The following is an 8,022-nucleotide window of genomic DNA, read 5'->3' as shown; positions in this document are numbered from 1 at the left end:
AAGTTGAAGTACAAAAAAAACTTGTTCGTGCAAGCTCTACAAAAGTTATATATATTGAATTTTAAACTTTTTTATATGCGCGATGGGCAAGAATAATTTCTTGTAAATTTTTACAATACTCAAAAATATATTTTAAGTTTGTTACATCATAAACTGAGGATATTTCACAATTGTATTCCATTGCGACGATTACTCGTTTGGGGATGGATAGAATAGTCTTTTTTTTTTCCACACAAAATATAAAAAGTAAATTTTTTAATGCTAGATTTTTTTTATTTAATTGCTTTAGATTTTTTAATGCTAGATTATATGTATTTATTCTCCATTCTCTCCTTTTCCCCAACGGAATTGTCACAAAATATCTTTGGTTTGATTTGATATATATTTATGATATGTACATAACACAGCGGGTTTCAAAAATAATTGCTTTAATGATAAAGATAAGGTAGCTCCAAAACGGCCTCAATATAACCCTGCTCTCAAGCTACGACATATCTAATCTTAATATTTATTGGCACAACAATAAAAAATTTTTATGAAGAGAAATCCAACGCGTATGATACCTTCGATTCGGAACCCCCTAGAGATACGTCTTTGCATTAACCTAACCTTCGCGACATCATGGCGTCTGATTGCAGTGCATAATCTGCAGCACGAACAACGGTATTGTCGGTGTTGTTCATCGCGCCTAATCGAGTTATCACGTTGTACATACATCTCGCTTTACGTGATCACAAAGAGACACGAAAGTGCTCAATTTTTTTTATCGGGATAACCGATCACCGCTCTTTCGTATCAATTGAATTTCATCCGCGAACGGAAAACCCGAAGAGCCCACGAGAGATAACCTAGTTACCCATAATCGTTCCTCATTGCAATTTCACGGTAGTAGTCGCAACTTTTTTGTTACAACAATACGACCCGATATAGCGGTGCGGTTCGAACATACCGCTTGTGATAATTTTGGCAAATTTTCAGCCAAACAATTCGGCTCGTTCGCGATTGGTAAACGCGTCTGTGTTGTGTGGTTCACACGCGTGTGCGCGCGTGTGTGAGACTCGTGTGCGTATTCCGTGCTGTGGAATGCGCCAGAGTGGCGGTCGACGAGCGACGTCGTGAAACCCTGAAACCGGCAGAGATCGTTCTCGCTGCGGCAAGTGCAAGGCAGTCGATACAGTCGATACAGTCGATACTATGCGCCACGACGAATCGAGACACATAAATGCGCCCGGAATTGGAGCGCGAAGCAGCACGTGAAGTTTCAAGGGCGGTAAGTTGACACCGTTCCGCTTCTCTTTCTCCCTCTCCCTTTCCCTCTCCCACACTCTCCACTAACGCTAGGCAAAATTGGGTTGTCGCTACGTAAAACTTCGCCCGTTATTTCAGTGAAATTTGAAACTGTTGTAGCTTTGTTTAAACTAAATTTTATCGATCGAAATAAGTGCCGAGAAATGCGATACACTTTTCCCAAAGTAAAGAACGCTGTATAAAACTATGGAACAACCTAATTTCGCGTAACGTCACATTGATGACTTTAAAGTTTTCACAAGTTGGATGAAGTACCATTTCATAATTAATTACGAGAGGATTGTAATTAATTATTAATATCGTTGATATATCGTTTCCAGCGAGAGTGATTTTGTCATATAATAAATTATTTTTCTTGTTGATTAACTGTAAGATAGAGAGATCCGAGACCTCAATGTTTTACAGCCAATTAACATGTTTGAAAAATTTGTACAAAAATTTGACAAAATAGAGTCCATTTTTAAAACTACCATTTACGTAAATCTAATGGACTTGATGTTAGCTCATATCACAGCTTCCATAGTTACATAAGCTTAGTTGTAAGTGATTGCAAAAATTGATCAATCACAGTTGAATATGAAAATAATATTGAACTGTGGTTGATCGATTCTTAAGCCCATTCTACAATTGCATAAGCATTATGGTTGTATTGTAGTTTGTAAGAATTAATTAATCACAGTCAAATACGAGGAAAATATTCGACTGTCATTAATTAATTCTTATGGATCTTCTACAATAAATCATTAATAATAAATCAGGCAGTCGATTGAAGTATCTTGAAATGAGATGAAAATTACAAAAGTAAGCAAATTCATTAGTTATTGACCAATTAAATTATGAATATTCTAGAAATTGACCAATCATAGTCGATTATTCTTCTTACATTAGACTGTAATTGATCAATTTTTAGCTTCTAGTAGTCGATTATGTACCTCAAAATGAGGTTAAAATGACAAAAGTGAGCAAATTCACTAGAATATTCATAATTTAATTGATCATTTTCTAGTGAATTTGTTCACTTTTGTAATTTTCGAGATCACACAATCGACTCCCTGATTTATTACTAATAGCTTATTGTAGAAGACCCATAAGAATTACAATCACTTACACCTATGTTTACGCAAGAATGGGCTTCACACACTTGCTGAAAAGTATCCGTAATCTTGCGAAGAACTACGAGGTTTCGTAAGATCATCGATTCTCCCGCGCTTAGAGAAATCAATTCGCGATCGTCGTCATGAAGGATTTACATATCTATTTTTAAATCGTATTACATAAATTGCACGTCTCGAACGTGAGATTTACAACGATCGTGGGATCGCGTCGCATAAAAATCACGCCCGCAATAAAAGTCCATCGTTCGTTGACGACCCTCAAATGTTCGTTTGTTTACTTTGGTCCATCCATAGTCGGCGTGACGATTATCGCGGCCGTTCTAGTTCCGGATTTTATATATTGTATCTCGCGCGTGACGACTGCAAACACAACGTCATCCCGAGCTGGAAATTTCAAACAGCGCTGTGAAATGCAGCGCGAAAGTAGAATCCAATTTCCTTTCGTATAGACAGGCAGCCGGCAGAGTTTTGTCGTCGACGAGGCGAAACCGTCGCTCGTGGCAACCGAGCGTGCCAATTGCCATTATGACGTGACTCCGCCGCGCTCGTCATTTGCATTTTCCAATCACGCGGTATTTCGCTAGCCTGCACGTCGTCGCGTCGCGTCGCGTCGCGTCGCGTCGTCCGGAGGATAAAGGCGAGCTCACAATAGCGGAAGACGTCGCAATCGGATCTCCTCTGCAAAGGTAATTCGATATAAAAGCTTACTCGACGCCAGGAATGCCTGAACACGTGAAGTTACGCAAGCTTAAGCCGTGTACATCGTGTTTGGATTTGTGTATCGTGACTCATTGTCAGAGCGTCTGACAGTTCAATATTTGTAAAGAAAAACGTAGTGTCGGAGAAAAAATTTCATTCATAATGTTACTCTCAGTATATCGATGATTTTTCGATCGTCTGTATTAAGTACACGCAATGAGTCGTTTTTGTGTTTCAAGTTACTTTCATTACTTTTACAAAAATTAAGTGATTCTTGCATATGTCTTTAATATCTGTAGAAATTGCAGTAAACCTTTCTTTTTTCTTTCACTAAATTTCAAGCATGTCTATTTCATAAGCTATTTAATAAATTTCGTAATCTATTTCATACATTTGAAATTGATTTAATAAATTTTATTAAATTAATTTTATAATCTATTTAATAAATCGTTTATGTACGTTAACGTAAGCTGTAAAAAACAAGCTTAGGCGACACTTAAACAAAATGAAATTACAAAAGTGAGCAAATTCGCTAGATATTGAATAAAATTATAAACTTTCTAGTAAATTCCTCATCTTGTAATTTTCACCTCATTTCGAAATACACAATCGATTTCCCAATGCTGTAATTAAATATTAGACATTGAAAACAAAATATCTTAATTTCAAAGCTCTCGTATTTAAAAAAATTATTTCTCAATAAGAATTTTCAATGAAAATTTCTTTGAAAATACAATATCTTCTTTCTTTGAAAGTATAATCTTATTTTCAAAGACATTTTCATTGATCCAAAGAAATAATTTTGAATACGAGGAAAGAGATATTTCTTTGAAATTAAAATATCTTTTTTTTTTCCAGTGTTTCTCGTGTTAGAAATGAAATACGCAAACACGAATTATCCAATTGTACGTTGGGGATTAAATTAATGAGTGAAGATGCGATCGGTCATTTCCCGATAAGAATGAGAACTTCTTATTTGCACACATGTGTTATATGCGGGTCTCGACCGTTAAAACGCGATCGTGTAAAACGACCTTGTGGTTTGAAACAAAATACGTGAGGCAAAGACAAGAAACGATCGCATACGCGAAACGACGGTACGTCCCTCCATTCGTAACAAGGAGAGGATCGTGGTATCCTTCATGTTTTCTTCGTTACCGAACGACAACGTAATGTTCGCCATCTCGTCCTGGGAGGCCGCATTGAGGTACATCTTTAGTAGTCGCTCTTTTTCCGGAAACGAAGAAGGTTCGACGACCTCGGATCTTTTTTTGCGGTATTAGTGTAAGGTTTAACGGTGAGGTAAGCTCAGTGATATCTGGATAAAAAAAGACGAAATAAATTGAGAATTTAAATTATGCAAAATATATAAATCTTTCGATCTACGGAAACGTTAGAAGAGTCCGTCGCGAAGCTCTGGTATTACATCAAAGGTAACAAAGACACGCGGTTTATTTTCTGCGTCTAATTAATAATTAATGACCGAGTTCGTCGACACCTCGCGAAAGCTCGACGGCGAGTCATCGTAGCGATTTCACGCGTTTCGCAGTGTGAAATATTTCTATATTTTTTCGAAACGGGATGGCAAAGATTTACGAAGATCGAGTACTCCTGGCGAAGGGATACGTCACGTGCGAGCAATTAGCATTTTATCGCGATCGACGTGCGATTGACGTGCTTCCATATTTCACGATCTGTTTAACATTGGCGTCTCGTCTACAGGACGATCGATCTTCGCCCGAGAACTTAAATGGAGACGTGCGATTATCGCGAAAAATGTTCCGTATCCCATGTCTCGTGACTGCCTCTCCCTCCCTCTCCCCTCCCCTCCCCTCCTCTCCCCCTCTTCCCCCGTAAAAAGAATATTTTTACGATGTTTTTGTGGACTCGCTAATGGCCGTGGCGTCATCGGAAAGACGCTCGTTCCAGAAGCGACATGAACGTTTTAATGTCGACCCAATTTCGCGAGATTGTCCGGTGTAGTAATAAATTGGCAGACGATTCGAAAATCAGGGGAAACGCGCCAAAATTCTCAACGCCCAATTATAGGCCTGTTTTCTGTGGCTGAATTAGTGTCACACTTTTGGAACTTGAAACGAAAAAGAGTTCCAGTGCGATCACAAAAAAATGGATCATATATTCCGTCCATCGAGATGCAGACCGAATATGCATTTTTATAGCGATATACTCGTCTGGAGAATATTCTTCTTCATCTTCTGAAAATAATTTGGCGAGTCATAAAAACATTCAAGGCTAATACAATGTGCTCTTTGTGCTTCCATTTCTTGCTTTTTATTAGAATTCTGTTGTATATTACATTTACCTTTACCTGGAATATTTATGTATTGTTTATTTAATTTACCTGGAATATTTATGTATTGTTTATTTAATTTACACGAATATTTTTATGTAGACAATGTAAAACAAATTATCGTAAATTGGATAATACAACAAAGAAAGGTATAATTAATTTAAGATGTTAATATATCTGACTTTAATAAAATTTCGCTGAATAAAAATATATAAACGAGATAGAAATTTTATGTCATCCGGTACAACAACAAAGAACATAAACTCGGATAATCCAGAGATTGTTTACTACGCTGAAATAAATGATGTTTTACCAAGAGCATTATTTTGATTGAAAATAATCTTGTTGATTTAATAATAGTTTTGAAACAAATAACATTTTATTAAAACAAGAGCTCGTATTTATGACAAAATTATTTTCAATTAAAATAATGCTGTTGATGTAACGTTATTTTTTTTCAATATAGATAGCACATAAAACATAGTTTACATATTTCACATTATGCACGTAAATGTAGATTATTATTTTACACATAAATGCACAACCTTGTTTTTTACCTCTTGTTTTTTTTTCTCCTCTTCGCGACCGTTTTATCGTGTTTTTTGTCATGTGTTTCTTATCTCTTCTAAAGTTCGTCAACTTTTATCTCGGGCGACAGAAAACGAAGAAACAAAAAGCAAAGGACAAGAGGTAAAAAGTGATGAAGAGCAAGAAACAGAAAGCAAAGGGCATATGCAGATTAATCTTTATGTGTCAGTCAGTGAGGAAAACTGGAGATGCAAGTAGATAAATTTCTGATTAAACAGTAAATAAAAATAACCTGAGAATAGTTTAAAAACTGACTGACTATCACACAAGCCGATAGATAAAAATGAGACTGCTAAAGTGCGAGAAACTGTAATTTCTTATCCGATCTAATCAAATGTTTATACTATTCCTCATGTCACTCTTTTCCATTTGTCGTGACGCATATAGACCAGAACGCAGACCTTTGCATAACGCATGATACATAAGAGAATCAACTGATCAAAGATCTCCATTTCATGAAAAGGAAGGACCGATTGATCAAATCTTTTATGCCTTATGTATCTGTGCTCCAATCTTGTATCCGTTTTTCGCGTCATCAAAAAAAAGGAAAGAGAAAAATTAACAAGAGAGATACTCTCTCAAACCCAAGACATAAACGGAGATTTTTTTTATACTGTTGTGCCCCGAAGGGGTACAAATATTAGCTTTCAATTTGAGTATAACAAGTCCAATATCTATGCCCGAAAACGCTCGCAATTCCGCTATGAAATGTGAAAAGGATATCACTCTTATAGAAATTTAATACTAGTATTGGCCAATTAATTACTTATTTTAAGAATTAAAAATATTGTTAACAGTAGTACTTTTAATATCGAAAATCAATGATTAATTAGTATTAGTATTACATTTTTATTATAATAAGGGCGATATCGGATGTTTCTTCGGTCAAGATGCTTTATATGTTAGGTTTTTAAAATAATGTGGGGTGTGTTTAGAGGTGGGCGGTATTTGAAATAAATGTATTTAAAATATGTATTTAATTTTAAATACAAAAATATGTATTTTATTATTCTCTGGATGCGTATTTGAATACAATTTTTTTTAAGTATTTTACCCACACCCTCTAGGTATATTGGCGTGCATGCAGTGCGGGAGTAGACAAGTGACCGAATTCGCTATTTAGGCGGGACCGCGCACGCCGCGTTCCGTCACGCGGCGCAGCAGCGCGGCAGCGGCACAGCAGAGTTGGAGCAGAGTTGGAGCAGAGTATAGTCGGGTAGTGGGGCGGCGTGCCGCGAGAGGGTGTCGCGCGAGACTTGTAAGAGCGAGAGACAGGTCAGGGCTGGGGCTCAGTCAGTGCGCTCGCGTGCGGTGTGTCAGTTGTGCTGCATTCACCAATCCTCTTTTGCTGCCGCGCGCGCGCGCTGCACTCTCCTTCTTCTTTTCCTTCTCCCCTCCCTACCTCTTCCTCTCCCTCTCTTTCTCTCTCTCTCTCTCTCTCTCTCTCTCCACCGTGCCGCACCGCACCGGAGGAAGTCACGCGTTCTGCCGAGCGCGGCCGAGTTCCCGGGCGCCGCTGAACTGGAGTCGGGACTGTCGGGAGTCCGTCCGGCGGAGCGGAGCGGAGCGCAACGAGCGCGCGTTCGCGAGCGGCGGATTACGTCGTCGGTTAGGTACACGCAGCACGGATAGTAACGCGACGGACGCGATGCTGACAGTACGCGCGCTTACATAATTATCCACCGTCATCGGTGCATATTAGCACAGCGCGTAAAACGAAGCGAAAGAGAGAAGAAGAGGGGGGAGAGAGAGAGAGAGAGAGAGAGAGAGAGAGAGCATCGTCCCTACGGTGGTTGTCTGTTTGCTCGCGCTCCTCTTCGATTTTACTCCGTTCCGTGATCACTCGGGTACGTATACCAACACATAAGAATTATACGTGACACACACACACACACACACACACACACACACACACACACACACACACACACACGACGAACCTCCTTCTCTCTCGCTCTCCTCTTCTTACACACACNCCTCTCGTCTCTTCCTCCCCCCGCG

Source organism: Atta cephalotes (genome assembly GCF_000143395.1).
Source record: "Atta cephalotes unplaced genomic scaffold scaffold00048, whole genome shotgun sequence".
Taxonomy (NCBI): domain Eukaryota; kingdom Metazoa; phylum Arthropoda; class Insecta; order Hymenoptera; family Formicidae; genus Atta; species Atta cephalotes.
The sequence above is the reverse complement of the archived record's forward strand: the minus strand, read 5'-3'. Positions refer to the sequence as shown.